This window comes from Rattus norvegicus, chromosome 19 (assembly GCF_036323735.1).
Source record: "Rattus norvegicus strain BN/NHsdMcwi chromosome 19, GRCr8, whole genome shotgun sequence".
NCBI classification, from domain to species: Eukaryota; Metazoa; Chordata; class Mammalia; order Rodentia; family Muridae; genus Rattus; species Rattus norvegicus.
The window spans coordinates 11,395,654-11,412,158 of NC_086037.1; the positions used below are offsets into that span (position 1 = coordinate 11,395,654).

General features: G+C 43.0%; 1 protein-coding gene across 1 annotated transcript in view; it reads left to right on the top strand.

Moving 5' to 3' along the window:
* Ces5a (carboxylesterase 5A) overlaps positions 1-16,505 on the top strand; it is a 306,059-nt gene that overhangs the window by 196,825 nt on the left and 92,729 nt on the right. Inside the window, exons 5-6 of the mRNA XM_063277997.1 lie at positions 4,421-4,565; positions 16,378-16,497. The gene's annotated coding sequence lies outside the window, so the exon portion shown is untranslated. The remainder of the gene's footprint in view (positions 1-4,420; positions 4,566-16,377; positions 16,498-16,505) is intronic.

Genomic DNA, 16,505 nt, shown 5'->3' on the forward strand with positions numbered 1-16,505 from the left:
CACAACTCCAAGGCATAGAGAGAGACTCCAGCACTTGGACACTTATAGACTTTGTCCTACCTTTCATCTGGCTGCTCACTTATCTCCCTTAGAACAAACCAGGAACTGCATGTGGAGTGCCTCCTTGTATTTTGTGAGACCTCCTGGTTGTGGTAAGTCTTCATTTCTTAATTGTCAGAAGTATAGCTGGCCTGGCACTTGTTATTATCTTAAGTAGGAACATTCTGTGAGGCTAAGTCCCTTAATTGTAGAGTGCAGTGCTAATTCCAGGCAAAAAAGGACAGAACTGGACTGTGGTTTTGGACACTGAGTATCAAAGAGTTAGGGAATTCATACGGGGAAATTTTCCCATATAAATGGTGTTAGGAATGACATCAGAGGAAATAACCCAACCCTACTACCTCACTTTCTTTCTTTCCATATGCTGAAACTATACAGGGTATATTTTGTTATAATGCACACATGCTGTCCCAGGATGCTTACCTCTCTTTGTATCCACAGTAAAAGGAACCTTAGATTAAAAATAAGTCTATGTACCTTTATTCCTACACTCAGGCTGTTCATGATGCAGAGGAGGAACTGGTTCAACGTCTTGGCCTGCTGACATTTTTGTCTGAGCTAATAATATTTTCCCCCATTTTCCAATGGTCAAAAGAAAACTGTTAAAGAATATTTTGTGGCTAGGAAAAAATTTTTATGAATTTAAATTCAATTTCATTGATCCTCAAGGTAATTATACTGGAATGCAGCCATAGCCAATCACTTCAAGTGTTGTCTGTGGCAACCTTTATGCTATAACCTCAGAACTGAATAGCTACAACAGAGATTATACAACTCATGGAGCTTAAGGTATTACTAACTGTTGAGAGTGTGGGTCTGGGAAGGATTAGGCAAATGGACAAACTATTGTCGATATAGGGAAGATTTCCCCACATAGAGGAATATCCAAAGCTGAGTGTTCTCAATGGTTTTTTCCTTTAAAAGTAGATTTTTCTAAAAATGGTGCAAGATTGGGACAGGGCATAGTTTTGAGACAGCTCAGGGGGACCCACCTGGACATTGGACAGATAGAAAGCACTGTTAAATTCTACTAAAAGCAATGTTGAAATGAATAATAATTTTTCAATATATATTTATAAACACTCTTTCTGATGAGCATTTTCTAGTAAGTGAGCAGAGACTTGTTTACAAGATAGTCTAAGTTCCTTACAGTTGAGGCCACCTAGAGAAAAAGGACTGCCAGCCTAATAGCCAACTGGTCTACCCTTATGTCAGCACCAGGAGTCTTCAACACTCTACAAATATCTTGAGACAGGAATTTGCTGCTGCTCATCTCAGCTAGCAAAGGCACAGTCCATGCCAGGACTGTTTGAAAATGTTTGTGCCAGATTTTTTTCCTTCTTTCTTTCCTTTAAAAAAAAATGTTTCTGCTTTCATGAACCATTTCTTCTTTGAACATGGGGTTATCACTTCCTCTAGTGTAGGGAATTACTTTGATGGATGGCATGGCCATTAAGTGTTCAAAACACAAGTCTACATGATGTGATCAAAAGATTGACATACACAACTTCTCAGGCTGTATAGGCAGTTTGCTTAGACTCTTTGAGTGAGTTGTTTGGGAGACACGCCCTACCTACCTCCTGTAGTGTTATAACACCAAGTTCAATTGAGACCCTACCGTGGTCTTCCTTTGCCTACATTGACTAGTGCTGGTTGAGATAGTAACACGAAGAAAGCAGAGACAGCAGAAGACAGTGAAAGGTGACAATGGAAAAAGATAGCAGTGTCTATGTATGTATCTTGAGTAAGCAGCCTACAGAGCAGGGCAGTGGCTTCACAGTGACTGAAACCTACAGTCACTGAAGACCCTGCAGATAGTGCTTAAACTCAACACTGCCCGGTACAGCCCGGTACTGCCCGGTACTGCCCGGTACTGCCCGGCTCCCAATCCCCTGTGCTGGGTTCCTTTCTTCTGATCCCCGGGCCCTGGCTTCCCAGTGTAAAGTATTGATAGCTGCTTCTTGCCTACTGGGGAAATGATATCGTGGAGAAGACTTTATCCTGGTTGCTGGACAGCTAAGGAAATGGTTGCCCAGGGAGGCCCAGGATCTAGCTGTAGGCAGCACCCCAGGCCTGAGTCTTTTTGGAAGTACTATATGGGATGACTGAAGCAGACAGTTTGCCGATTCTCTTCGGGGATCCTGTCTCTTGGGGTCCTGTCCCTGTCAGAGTGGATCCTGAAGTTGAGTGATTACAGTTGTACCCAGCACTTGGTTCCCAGTGGATCTCTGGGTTCCCCCATTCTAAGCAGTATTAGGTGCTCCAGAGTGTCCAGGGCAGGGAGAAGGAGGTGGGAGTAGAGAGATGATAGGAGTTGATAAAAGGCTGTAAAGAGCCAGAGAACAGAACCTCAGGCTATGGTCACCAGAAGAATTCCTAGGGCTGTCCAGTCTTCAGGGCCAAGGGTTACAGCTCTGGGACTGACAGCTATCATCCTGGCTGAGGTCAAGGGTCCCCAGTCCAGTAGGTTACTGACGGTCGTTCCCTCCAGACAAACACTAAGGGTAGCCAGAGACCAGCATATGAAAAGGTTTTTGTGCACTCACAGTTTATATCCAGGCGATCAAAAAGACCCCGTCTAGCTGAATGGTGACAGTTTGGGCCATTTGTTAAGTTTAGTGATCTTAGCCTTGTGAATCTGCTTTGTAACTTATGTGTGAGAGACGGAACTGCATATTTCCATATCTTTGAATTCCACACAAATGGAGAGAACGCATCAAGACTTTTTTTTTTTTTTAATTTTCTGGTGCCAGGTTCAGAACCTATAACTCTGTACATGAGGAACACATGGTCTGATGCTGAACTAAACTCCATGAATTCTTTTAAGGTACATTATATAATTTTGAATCAAGTAGTTTTATCCGAAAATCCTGATTGGCCCTTTAATGAAGGTCCTCAGAACCTTCTACATATTGGCTGTCACCTGAAGCTGTCATGTGCTTGTGGAATTCTGTGTGTTGTTGACACACCCCACTTAGATTATGGATCTGTCATACATGTCTTGCTGTTCTCATGAAGCCTGTATATATTGTACACATGTCTAGGGCAGTGGGAAACCACTGGTTTAGGATCTTGTCTTAGGATCTAGGAAGAATTTGTCAGAAGTGGTGGATGTGTCTGAACAAACAACTTGGAATTACAGAAAGATGAGGAAGAAGCCCCTTTCTTGATATCTGTGTGTGATTTGCTTGTATAAAAGGAATAATAAAAAATGTCTATTGACTGTCAGTGATGGTTTCATCCCTAAGCTATATGATGAAACTAATAACCTTAACGGAAAAGAGAAGGATAGTAAGGTTAAGTGAGAGACCCTGTCTCAAAAGACTCAGTGGGGAGTAACAGGGGACCTGTCATCAAAGCCTGGCTTCTAATGTGCAAATATACACACGAGTAAATCTTGAATCAATTCTAAAAAGTATATACAGCATCAGTATTATGTTATATACCTATAATTTACTAAAACTAAATGCTGATTACCGAACCAAAAGCAATCCCTCATTCACATGGAAAATTATAGGCTCTCCTTCTTAGATAATCCAGAGACAAAATTAAAAAACTGGAATGGGAAGCCATTTTAGGAGATAACAATGGCAACGTATTCTGTATAAGAATTCGCAGGACACAGCCCATTATGTGTCTCCATCTCCAAATTCGTGTACCAAGTCCTGATCAACCCTCACCACTTCAGAATGGTCTTATATAGATAGGCTAATCAACATGGAACGAAATAGATGGTAATCCAACATGACTTGTGTCTTTATGAAAGGGAGGAATTTTACTTCCTGTCTCTCTCTCTTCCCATGCCTGTCCTCTTATCACCCTTGTGTATCTTCCCTGGGAAACATGAACAAATAGCTGTCTGAGAGTCTAGATAATACACCATCAGTAGATCAAAACTAGATTCCTCAGGTCTAACTTGGTGAACTGACAAGTTTATTATGGTTACTACAGTACCTAATAGACACCTGGATGAGGAATTACAGGAGCTTGGGTGACTCAGAGGCAGCTGTGCTACTAAAAAGTCTGCCCCAGCATGAGTGACAAATTGTGAAAGCTACATTCTTCACAAACTTGGGCAGCCCCACCAGAGAGTCTTAGCTCTTGCTTTTATAACTTTGGAGGGCTCACAGGTATTCTACATTTCCAGAACTTCTCTGCTCTCTTCAGGTGGTAGGTAACAATGTTTCCATTCAGAGGAAATAGCTGCACCAGTGGTTCTCAACTCTCCTCATGTTGCAATTCTCTAGTACAGTTCCTCACATTGTGGTGACCCCTAACCATAAAATTAGTTTTGTTGCTATTTTGTAACTGTAATTTTACAAGTGTTGGGAATTGTAATGGGAATAACCGTGTTTTCCAGTGGTCTAAGGAGACTCCTGTGAAGATGTCATTCAACCCCCCAAAAGTGTCTCAACCCACAGCTTGAGAACAACTGATCTACAATGAACCAAGAATGGCCTCTCAAGGATGGTACCAAGGGTAAACTCTGCAGCTTTGAAAGGGTAGTAAGTTTCAAACTTCCAGCGCTAATTAACATACTGAAACAATTACTTAATGTGGGGAAGTACATCCCAAAAGCCATGAGCATCATTACTGGGGCAACCAGTCTTCTGATTACAGGCAAGGGTTGGTTAACAGTGTTATGCCACTGTCTTTCACTGAAAATTATACCAGGCGGACCCTTGAATTCAAACAGACAAGAGCAAGAAACCAACAGTAGTGGTTTGAATGGGAGAGTGAAAGCGTCCCTGGCTATAAATGACATGGCTGGCAATACATCAGATGAGCTGATTTCAGAGCTCTCTTGAAAAAAGTAAATACACTAAAATAGTGAGGAAATACAAAGATACATAAGAATTAGTCTTATCAGGTATAAGGGCGTATAAAAATCTAATAAGGCAAGACACTACATAGAATAAGTAGACATGCTCAAGAAACAATAATAGGTAAAAAAAATTCTGTGGTGATTCAAAGTATGACAAAGACGACATCACAAATTAGAGGATAATTCAGTAAAATGGATGTGGAAAATTTGTGTCACCACTTGGAAATATTCCAGTTATCAAGTCTTTGTGCTGGCTGGTGTTTTGTCAACTTGACATGAGCTAGAAACATCTGAGACGAGAGGGCCTTCACTGACGGACTGCGTCCATCACGTTGCCTGTGGTTCATTTTCTTCTTCAGTGATTGATGTGGGAAGACCCAGCTCACAGTGGGTGGTGCCACCCCTGGGCAGACGTTTACACAATTTAACTCAGCTGTTAAAAACAATGATTTCATGAAATTCACAGGCAAATGGATGGAACTTGAAAATATCATCCTGAGTGAGGTAACCCAATCACAAAAGAACACACATGGTATGTACTCACTAATAAGTGGATATTAGCCAAAAAGAAGCTTGAAATACCCATGATACAACTCACAGGCCATATGAAACCCAAGAAGAAAGACGATCACACCAAAGTGTGGATACTACAGTCCTACTCAGTAGGGGGAAGAGAATAATCTCTGGGAAGTAGAGGGGTCTGAGAGGGAAAGAGGAGGGGGAGGGAAAAGGGGGTCCAGTTCAGATATGGGAGGAGATGGGTGAGAAGTACAGAGGGTCAGGAATTTGAAAGTAGGTGTGTAGTAGTGGGGGAGGGGGAGCTGGGGGGGAGCCAATAGAAAGTACCAGATGCTAGGGACCTAAGAGGTTCCCAAGACCCAACAGGGAGAACTTTAGCCGAAATACCCAACAAAGGGGGAGATAGAGCCTGTAGAGACCGTATCCAGTAGATAGGCACAGCCCCCCAGTTGAGGGATAGGGCCACTCACTCACCTCAAAAATATTAATCCAGAATTGCTCCCGTCAAAAGGAAATGCAGGGACAAAGAGTGGGGCAGAGACTAAAGGAAAGGCCATTCAGAGACTGCCCCTCCTAGGGATCCATCTCATCTGCTGACACCAAACCCAGACTCTATTGCTGATGCCAAGAAGTACTTACTGACAGGAGTCCAGTATAGCTGTCCCCTGAGAGTCTCTGCCAGAGCTGGACCAATATACATAGTAATGTGCACAGCCAAACATTGGACTGAGCGTGGAGACCCCATTGGTGAAGTTAGGAGCTGAAGGGGTTTGCTACCTCACAGGAAGAATAAAAGTATCAACCAACCAGACCTCCCAAAGGTCCCAGGGACTAAACCACCAATCAAAGAGTACACAGTGGGGGCCCAAGGATCTAGCTGTATATGTAGCAGAGTATAGCCTTATTTGGCATTACTGAAAGGGGAGCCTCTTGGTCCTGTGGAGGCTGGATGATCCAGGATAGGGGAATGCTAGGCTACTGAGGCAGGAGTGGATGGGCGGGTGGGGGAGCACCCTCATAGAGGCAGGGGGAAGGAGGAGGGGATAGGGGGCTTGTGGAGGGGAGACTGGGAAGGGGGATAACATTTGAAAAGTAAATAAATAAAACAATCTATTTAAAAAAGAAGAAAAAAGGAAAGCAAGCAGAACGACCTATGAGAAGCAAGCCAGTAAGCAGCATTTCTCCATGGCTTCTGCTTCAGATCCTACCAGGTTCCTGCTTGAGTTCCTGACCTGATTTCCTCAATGAGCAAAATAACCTTGTCCTTCCTAAGTTGCTTTTGGTCATGGTGTTTATCACAGCAGTAGAGAGCCAATAGGACAGATTTGAATGTCAACTATGGATATGAAAGTGTAGAGGGGAGAATGGAAGAATCTCCTAGAAGCTATCTAAGAACAGATTGACAGTAGACATTCCAGAAAGAACTATACACATGGATCTGAGTTGAGGGTACCAGCTGAGCTTTCCAGGTTGTTGTGTTTCAGGACAGAAAATTGAACCAGACATGTGTAGTATTGAAACAGAGATACTTTGTAAAGAAAAGGAAAGGTACTCCTGGGTTTGGGAGTGGGTGAGCGAGCTGGGGAATGGCGTTATGTCCAAGGCCAGGGACCTTGTGACCCTTATAAATGGGTTGCATAGTAACCATCTTCTCTCCAAGTTGTATACAGGGATCTTTTTCTCAGGTGTACTTTGTTACATGTTGCCCAGGTTGAACATATTACATTTATTAGAGTGCCTTAAAGACTGTGGTTCAGCTAGTCCAACAATGGCTACCTCTTGAGAAGAAGCCTCGTCCAGTAGTTGTTCAGTCCATGGTTCTAGATATCTTATCTGGTCTTTGGTAAATGCTGGGATCCAGAAGAAGTAGGCTGTAATACCGGTGAAGGAATGCCTCAGCAGCTGGTATAAGACCTTGCCAATGAGAGTGAGGGAAAGCAGACAAAAAACAAAAGATCCCCCCACCCTCCAATGTCCTTTATATCGGCTGCCAGAAGAAGGTGCAGCCCAGAGTTCAGGAAGGTCTTCTGACATCGAATGATCCAATCAAGAAAAATCCCTCACAGAGGTGTCCAGCTGCTTGGGCTTTTAGTTAATGTCAGATGTGGACAAGTTGACAAGCGAGAATAGCTATCAAAACTGGACTCGCTCATATTTTAATTTTGGTAGCTGTCTCTGCATAGCCCTGGTCTCCTGCCAGAAAAGGAGCCAGGCGCTTGCTATCTATTTATAACAGTAAATAAAAACCTGAACACACTGTAAAAAAAATCAACAACTCTTCTTAGATTCTCAGAGAATTAGGATCACTGGTCAAACCATTGCCTCCAAATCTGGGAAAACAGATGAGTTCAGTGAATCACATCGGATTCACAGAAACCTCCAGAAATCAGTGCTTGGAGGGGGAAAGCTCAGCTTGCAATTGACCAATTGCTGGAGAATCTCTGTGAAATATGTTCGAGAGTAAAATTTCTAAGGACACAGTAATGGGGAAGGACAGCACTTGTTTTTCAACTCTTAACAGACGGGCAAGTACATCTTTTCTCTCTTATAGTTCAATAACGAGTTAAAGTTTGGACAAAGAACATGAAAAGAATGGCTGACATCACCAGCTATCGGGAAGTACAAATGGGTGCTACCCTTCATACCAAGTAGGAAGACCTCAATATAAAAGACAAAAACAAACCAGAAGCAACCAGCCAGCCAACCAACGAAGAGTTGATTTGATGAAACTTTGGAGAAATTAGAAGCTTCATTTAGTGCTCATAAGACTATAAAATGCCTCAGTTATATAAGGCTATAAAGACAGAGAGTAGATCAATGCCTAGATCCAGGAATGGAAAGGGGGATAGATGAAGACAGCCAGGAGGGTGGTGGAGAGGTGGGGATTGATGGGTAAAGAGTGAGCTCCCCTTCCCCACCCACAGGGGTGGAGAGAATATTCTAAAGTTGGTTGTGGTTAAAGCTGTATAATTCTGAACACACTAAAATCCATCACATTGGATATTTTAAATAGGTAAATTTTATAGTTTCAGATTATATTTATCAAAAATGAATGCTTTTCTATTAAAAAATCTTTTTATACCAACATCTGAAATCATCCTGGTAGAATAAAACCATCTTTAATGGTCACACATCAAAAAACAGTAAAAAAAAAAAAGTTTAAGTAGAAGCAGCATAGGGGTGTGCGTAACAAAACTATTTTGCGTAAGGCTAATCACGAGAAAGCAAGTAACTCTATAGCATGGCACTTCCATAGGACAAGGTAATATCCGTGTTCTTCACAGAACAAAGTAACACTGCTGTTCTAGGTGGGAAAAGAAGAAATGGATGTGTCAACTACATTCAACGTACGATCACTGAGTGAGTCCTAAATCTTAAATGTTAAAAACAAGGAACCCAACTCAGAAAGTCCATTCCTGTACATACACCTTGTCGTATATTGCCCCTTCCTTTTCCGTCAGTTTTAGTGTTTCCGGTCTCATGCTGAGGTCTTTGATCCATTCAGCATCCACCTTTGCGTAGACCAGGGTGATAGATATGAGTCTTATGTCATCTTTCTACACAGAGATGTCTGGTTTTCCCAGCTATCTGTCAAAGATGCCCTTGACAAACGAGTTGATAAGCAAATGTGGGTGGGGGAACTCTCATAAGGGCCCTAGATGGAGAGTTACAGGCAACTAATGGCTTCCAAGAGAGGGCATTATTAGTTTTCTGCAGGGACAGGGTGCTTAACTGGTTACTCAATACCAAATGTTCAGTTCTAAAAACATGTACACGTGCACAGCACAGAATGAACTCAGCATGTGGTATTTATTCATTTATATATCAATTTGTTTACATACAGGTGTAATAATATTTAAAGAAGCCGAGGCCATGATTTTGAAAGGGGAGGCAGGGAAGGAATCGGGAAGAAAAGAGAGACAGGAGGAAATGATGTAAATATAGTTCAGACACACAAATATTTAAAAAAAAATAAAGATAAAAGGAGCAAAAAAAGAGCACGGCCAGAAGAAGAAAGGAAATCTGAATATAGACTGTTTCATAATACTGTCAAACTTAAGTAAGATAATATTCTTCGTATATGGGGAAATGCTCTTGTCTTTAGTGAGAAATGCACTTACATATTAGGGAATAAAGTATTATGCTTTTTAACCTACCTTAACACACAATTAGCGACCAAATAGCAATTAGTGACCAGTTAGCAATCAATGAGTCTCAAGTAGGTAAAAGTTCTTCCAGTTTTCTATGGATTTTACACAGTTAAAAACAGAAGGGCTGGAGGGATGGCTCAGTGGTTAAGAGCACTGACTGCTCTTCCAGAGGTCCTGAGTTCAAATCCCAGCAACCACATGGTGGGTCGCAACCATCTGCAGTAGGATCTGATGACTTCTTCTTGTGTCTGAAAACAGCTACAGTGTACTCATATACATCAAATAAGTAATATTTAAATAAAATAAAAACAGAAGGTGGGGAAATTAATTAAAAGAAAGAATTAAGAGAAGAACCAACTGAAGCAGTATCAGCTTTTTGACGCTAGCAATAAGGCCATTGCCCCAATCTGTGGCTTGGGGTATGCATTCTACTTGATTATATTGATTACATGTACATAATGCTTAAAAATGATTACTGATCTGTCAACAAAACTTAGGAAGTCCCGTAAAGGATGCAGATTGGATATCTGCATACTTTAGCTTGACCTTAAGTAGACCTTTAGAAATAGCTTGTCAATACTTGATAGAGTTATCTATGACTTAGCATTCCATTCTCTTTTATATATTGGATAACAGTCCATGTTATTATCTACAGGCATGTACACAGTTCACATGCATCCCTATGTCTTTCAGACTCTACTGACAATTGTTCAATAAACAAATGGATGGATAAATTAAGATGTTTTCACATAATAAAATAGAACAATACAAAGAAATGCCCTGATGCTTGACAGAACAGCATGGTCCAATTCTACATCTCCCCAAGAAAACGTTGAAAGAAGACACACACACAACACATATATGATTCTGTTGATCAAAGCTAAAACACTGACAGTTTTATTTGTTACAGGGGCAAACTATGGATTCTCTTAGGGCTGAGGCATAGCAGTGAATAGGAGGGGGAATGAGGGCATTGGTAATCTGTTCATCTGAATTTCTAGAGCCATAAGTAAGTTTGCTTTACAAAAATTCATCAATTAAAACAAATAATAATCCAGGGGCAGAAAGGTTGCTTAATGGCTAAGAGAACACATGCGCCAACAGAATAAAAATAGTTTCATTCGTTGTAGGTGTCTGATTCAGTGGATTCACGATGCAGGGGTCCTGCCAGAGAGAATGTAGGCTCAGATTTTGGGTGTGGCTCTTCTGTCTAGCCTCTAACATGACCAGGATGTGCCATCCTTCCATGTAGTTGATGGGCACTAATAGACTCTTGCTGGTCCATGACATTTATCTCTCTCTCATTTGTACCATACAAATGAGGTTAAAATGCTGACACCCTGTTGGCACAGAGGCAGGCTAGTTCCAAAGTGTCCCATTTTCTCTTGCTATTTAGCATTCAGAGTGGATTCAGAACAACAAATGCCTGGCCCACTTTGAGAACGCAGCCTGATCCTATGGTACATGTCAGGCCTTGTTCCTCCAGTGGGTGCTTATTAAGGGGTCTCTCATCCTTCCTTCATAGATCAGCCAAGTGCTTGAAGTGACTATGTAAGGACAGTGACATGTTCTTTCAAGGCCAGGGGCTTGTAGTGGAAAGGAGGCTGGGCCAGAATGGGAAGAGTACCAGTTGATTTAAATCCTGGTAATGACAGAAACCTGGGAGAGTCACAAGACTATATCATTAGATGCTACCATGACAAGAGGCCTGGACTTAGGGCCAAAATTCTGACTGCAAACTTTGTAGGCTATCTGACTCCAGTCTGGTGTAGTTATGCCCTCCAAGGATCTATGTCTCCATCTGTGGTGTGGGGAGAGTTAATCCTGCTGCTTTGTCTCCCAAGGTTGTTGGAAGGGGCGTGGAGGTTTTCTTAGTTGAAACACGCGGGGCTTGGAAGCTGCTTCCTCGATTTTCAGCAGTACAATCATTAACCATTAACCTCACTCTCTTTTATGGCCCTTTTCATAGGCTGCATTTTGTTGGAGTTATTATCTTACATTAGCTGGCGTTTTAAGGTCTGTTTGTCTCACAGTGAAGAGGCATTTCAGATTAATCGCATGGAACCCACAAAGCAGTATTTCACTGCCTACCGGAGAGGGCTGGGTCCTTCTCTGCTGATTCTATCAACTCTCTCCCTTTTTACCTGCGTCAAATTGGGCTTTGGGGAACGGATATGTATAAGTACAACACACACACACACACACACACACACACACACACACACACACACACGTAAATCTCTTCCAAGACTGACTGCGAGTATTGCCTGTAGAGATAGGAAGAGAAGCAAGGAGTTGAGCAGCAGAGAGCTGGGGGGACCAGGGACCAGGATACCCTTATAAGGGACTTGGTAAGACATCAAGGGAGTGGGGAGCAAGGTTGCTGACATCAGTGGGTTTCCTCTCTTAGATTTATATGAGTTCAGGCAGCTTCAAATCTTGGTGGTTTCTCTCGGGTATAAAAATTTGATGGGATGCTTGCCCTGAAGAGAGAAGAGCAATCAATTCTTCAATCAACTCTTACTGCTTACCTGTAACTTTGGTGTGTGTGTGTGTGTGTGTGTGAGAGAGAGAGAGAGAGAGAGAGACAGAGAGATAGAGAGACAGAGAGAGACAGAGAGACAGAGACACAGAGAGAGACAGAGACACAGACAGAGACAGACACATACACACACACCCAGAGAGAGAGAGAGAGAGAGAGAGAGAGAGAGAGAGAGAGAGAGAGAGAGAGAATATGAATCGTGTCAATATATTTGTGAGGTATCCAGGAGTACTAGGAGAACAAACATGTCAGATATAGGATCTGGCTTTATGAGACCCATCGAGTTTCTCCATTAAGTCATTAGGTGGACAGTGTCCCACTGAAATTCTTGGAGGCTGTGCCAATTATGTCCCCCAAACCTTCGTGTCTGCTCAGATCTTCAGAGTGTGGCTTTCTTTCGCAAGGGGGTCTCAGCAGATGAAATTAACTTAGTAAGGATGTGGTTGTAGTGGATTGAGGTGGACCCTGTCCACACTATGGATATCTTAATAGGAAGAGGAACATTTAGACAGAGAAGATGACGCACAGGAAAATGGCTATGTAGAGGCAGAGACTGTAAGTGAGGTGATGTACCCCCTTACTGAGCAGTACCGATTGTCGATGGCAGCCACCATAAATTAGAACAGTACAAAGAGAGATTTAGCCCTGTATCTTTTGGAGGGTGGGAAGCGCTATTTTCATCTTGATATTTGGACTTCCAGCTTTCAGATTTGTGAAAGAATAGAATTCTGTGCTTTTTAGATACCCTGTTTGTAGTGTGTTATGATGGTGGCCCCAGGGAATGAGCACCAAAGCTAAGCAATGGTGTTTTCTATGGCTCTCCTATAGCATGTGGCGAGCTTCTCCCACCCAGAGACAAAGTTGGCTTGTTTCATCATCAGCCCCAGCCCCAGATCTAAATCTCCTTCCCAAAGTCCCTGTTCGGAGATGCACCCATGAAATCAGAACATCATAGTTGCCCAAACAAGACTTGCATGCACGGGGCAGCACCAGTTGACATTGCAGTGCTGAAGAGGAGCGAAATCTTGCAAGGCCCCAACCCTAGAAGAAGAGCTACATGCAATTCAGAGCTTCTGGGAGGAGGAGGAGAATCAGTGGTCTCCTTGCATGAACTTTCTGGTAGTTTTCCCAATCCTAATTTATATATTCATATATGTGTATATACGCATATACATATGGGTATATATGCAATGATCATTAAAAAAGGAGGAGGGCATAAATTTGAGAGGGAGTGGGAGACATGGGAGGAGCTGGAAGGAAGAGAATATGGGGGTGTACATGATGTCAATAACGTGAAACACCAGCAGAAAGTGCCTGTTCCACAGAAGAATGGCTCTGCTGATGACAGACCAGCCATCACCATGTCTGTTCCAGGCTCCTTGGACTTGCGTGTCTTGTCCCTCCTCTGTGTCCCACTTTACGTTCATCCTTGCAGGTCTTGGGGCTCACATAGAGTCCTGAAGGAGTCCTGGTCCCCAGCACGTTTTCAACTCTTTTTCCAAACTTGTGGTGATTTGAAGGGAGAATGGCTCCCTTAAGCTCAGATGATGGCATGCTTGGCCTCGGCTGGAGGAATAATTTGGGAAGGATTAGGTGTGAACTTGTTGGAGGTGGGCATGTCATTGGGGGGGGGACTTTGGGGTCTCAAAAGATCACACCATCTCCAGTTAGTCTCTCTCTCTCTCTCTCTCTCTCTCTCTCTCTCTCTCTCTCTCTCCCTCCTCCCTCCTCTCCCTCCTCCTCTCTCCTCCCTCTCTCTCTTTCTGTCTCTCTTTCTCTCTCTCTTCTCTCTCTCTCCTCCCTCTCCTCCCTCTCCTCTCTCTCCTCCCTCTCCTCTCTCTCCTCCCTCTCCTCTCTCTCCTCTTTCTCCTTTCTCTCTCCTCCCTCCCTCTCCCCCCCCTCTCTCTCTCATGCTGGAAACCCATCTCCTGGGTCTACTGGTGTGTCGATCTTCATCTTCCGACCTCCAGAGCTCTGAGAACCGAGAATTTATTGTTTAAGTCACCCAGTGGTCTGTAGTAGTTTGTTATAATAGCCCGAGCTGCTTTCCTATCACTTTAGTCTCACCCACTCTCATTATCCCTCTCTGCTACCCACATAGTTTAAAGTCCTTTTTAAAAGTTGTAGATTTTTTTTAATATAAAAGGCTTAATAATAAAGATTTTTAAATTTTCGTGGGCCATCATGGCTATCCTTGTGGTAGTAGTCATTAATAGTATTTGAACAAATGGGTGGAGCTCTGTTCCAGTAAAACATTATCAATGGATACTGGCATTTGAATATCATATCATTTTTGCCTTCAATGAAATTTTCTTCCTCTGATGTTCCAACAGGGACTAAAAGAAAATTGTTGAGTTTGTAGGAATCACACCGACAGATATTTTGATAGTTCCCAGGAAGCATTCTCAGCCTTCTTCAAGACAGTCTTTGCCTTATGATATTCCACTCTCATAGATACCCCTCAAACAAATATGGAGCACCTATGATGGCCAGGAAGCAAGTTTATATCAGATGCTGGGGGATATGCATCTGAGAAAGACAGATGAACCTGGCCAGAGCTGGAGTTGATCCCAGGGCTTTTCTTCCCCCCAGCAACCCAAGTCATAGAGATGCACACTTCCCTCTAAACATCTCGAGGCTGTCTTTTGCTTCTCTTACATGCTCAGTGCACATAGAAGACTCAGCTCATCCTGGTTATCTGCTGGCCCTTGGCGTTTTATGAGTCATTTTTAAGTCTCGTGGTCTTTTGTTCACGGGCACTCAATACTTGCCTGATGACTCTCCACGATGGTAAGCTATCATCATACAAAGGCCGTCTTAAGGAAGGAGTTTCTCAGGGCTATCCAACTACAGTCCCCATCTTTTGTGTGCCTCCCACAAACTCAGTGGTTTCGCTGCATTTGTTGGAACATCAGAGGAAGAGTATTTCATTGTAGGCAAAAATGATATGGCATTCAAATTCAGTGTCCATAAAGTTTTATTGGAACACAGGGAGTAGACAAAACATTCTCTTACTAAGATCATTGACCTGTTTACTGAAGAACCACAATTTCTTTTTGATTCTAGGACACCCTCAAACTACTTCTACAGCCGTTCACAGCCCAACTCACGAATACTCTGAGAACTGCAGAACTTCTGTTGGTTGCTTTCCTCATCTGCTTATGTTGCCTCTTGAAGGAGAGGCAAGAAAAATGGCTCTGAACTCTGCACTTTGGCTAGGGCAAAGGAGCCACCCTTGAAACAATATAGTACGGTTTAGTGGAGAATCCAGATTTCGTGACAGTAAGGAGCCAGCAAAGTCAAATGGCAGCGTTCTGTTGGCCCCTGAGCTCCAACCGAATGCTCTAGGGCCTGGATGTATGAAGTGAGCCTGTGGTATGCCAGGGTAACAGACAAGATTTTTGTTAAGGAAGAGACTTGCCTGAGGGAAGGCGGAGCCTTGAAACAGTCTTTATCTGTTTGTCTGTATTTAGCTCCAAAGCAAGGGGTATGAGGAAGGGCCTCGGACCCACTCTCAGGACATTTCTAGTAAACTCAGGGGCTGTTACCTGCTGGGTGGATGGTGCGATTTAACAAGCAGGAGGTAAAATATGAAGGACCCGGATTCTCTTTGCAGAGAAGAGGGTTGCTAGATTGGCAGCATTGACTGCTGCTGGTCTCCTGCCAGGTGACAGGTGTTTTAGGGTTTTGTGCTTGACCTTGGATGGTGCCAACCATCTGGAGTTGAGTTAGTTCATAGCCCACATGTATATCTGGGAACACCCCGGGGAGATCACAGCTGATGGAGACCTGGGGTCTATCTGGCACTCCCCACTGTCTTCCTCTGTGGTTTGGGACAATAATTCCTAATAATCCCCTGGGTCATTTTCCTTCTGCAAAATGCTCAAATCAGTCACTTTTAATCTTAGCTGCCCATTGTTACTGATATCTGAAGCCCACCCCCAGCCAGAAAATGTGTATTAAATGATAAATTTCCCACATCATAGTAATTGGTCCCTGACTTCTGAAGACTGGGCATTTGATTTTGACCTTTTGATGGTGCAAAGGGGACATATACTCAGTAAAAGAACACACCTTCGCTTTTGATCTTTTGCCAAGTCAATGACACATTATATAGTACTCTGTTATCACAGTGTCAAGCAGAGGAAATCAAAAAAAAATATTTTGGAGTGGCCTATGTGGCTATGCTAGCATGTTTGGTAGATCAGATATATGGAAGAGACTTAAATTTACAATAGTTCATCTGGCTCTAACGTCATTACCCTCTGTAACCCATACAGGCACTTTTGGGAGTCAGCAAGCCAAACCACTGATCTCAGACCTAAGGGCACACCAGCAATGACGGGGTGACCGCTGGAGATTCAGAAGGGCGGGCGCAGCTACGGCTTTGGATTTACTTCGTAAGTCA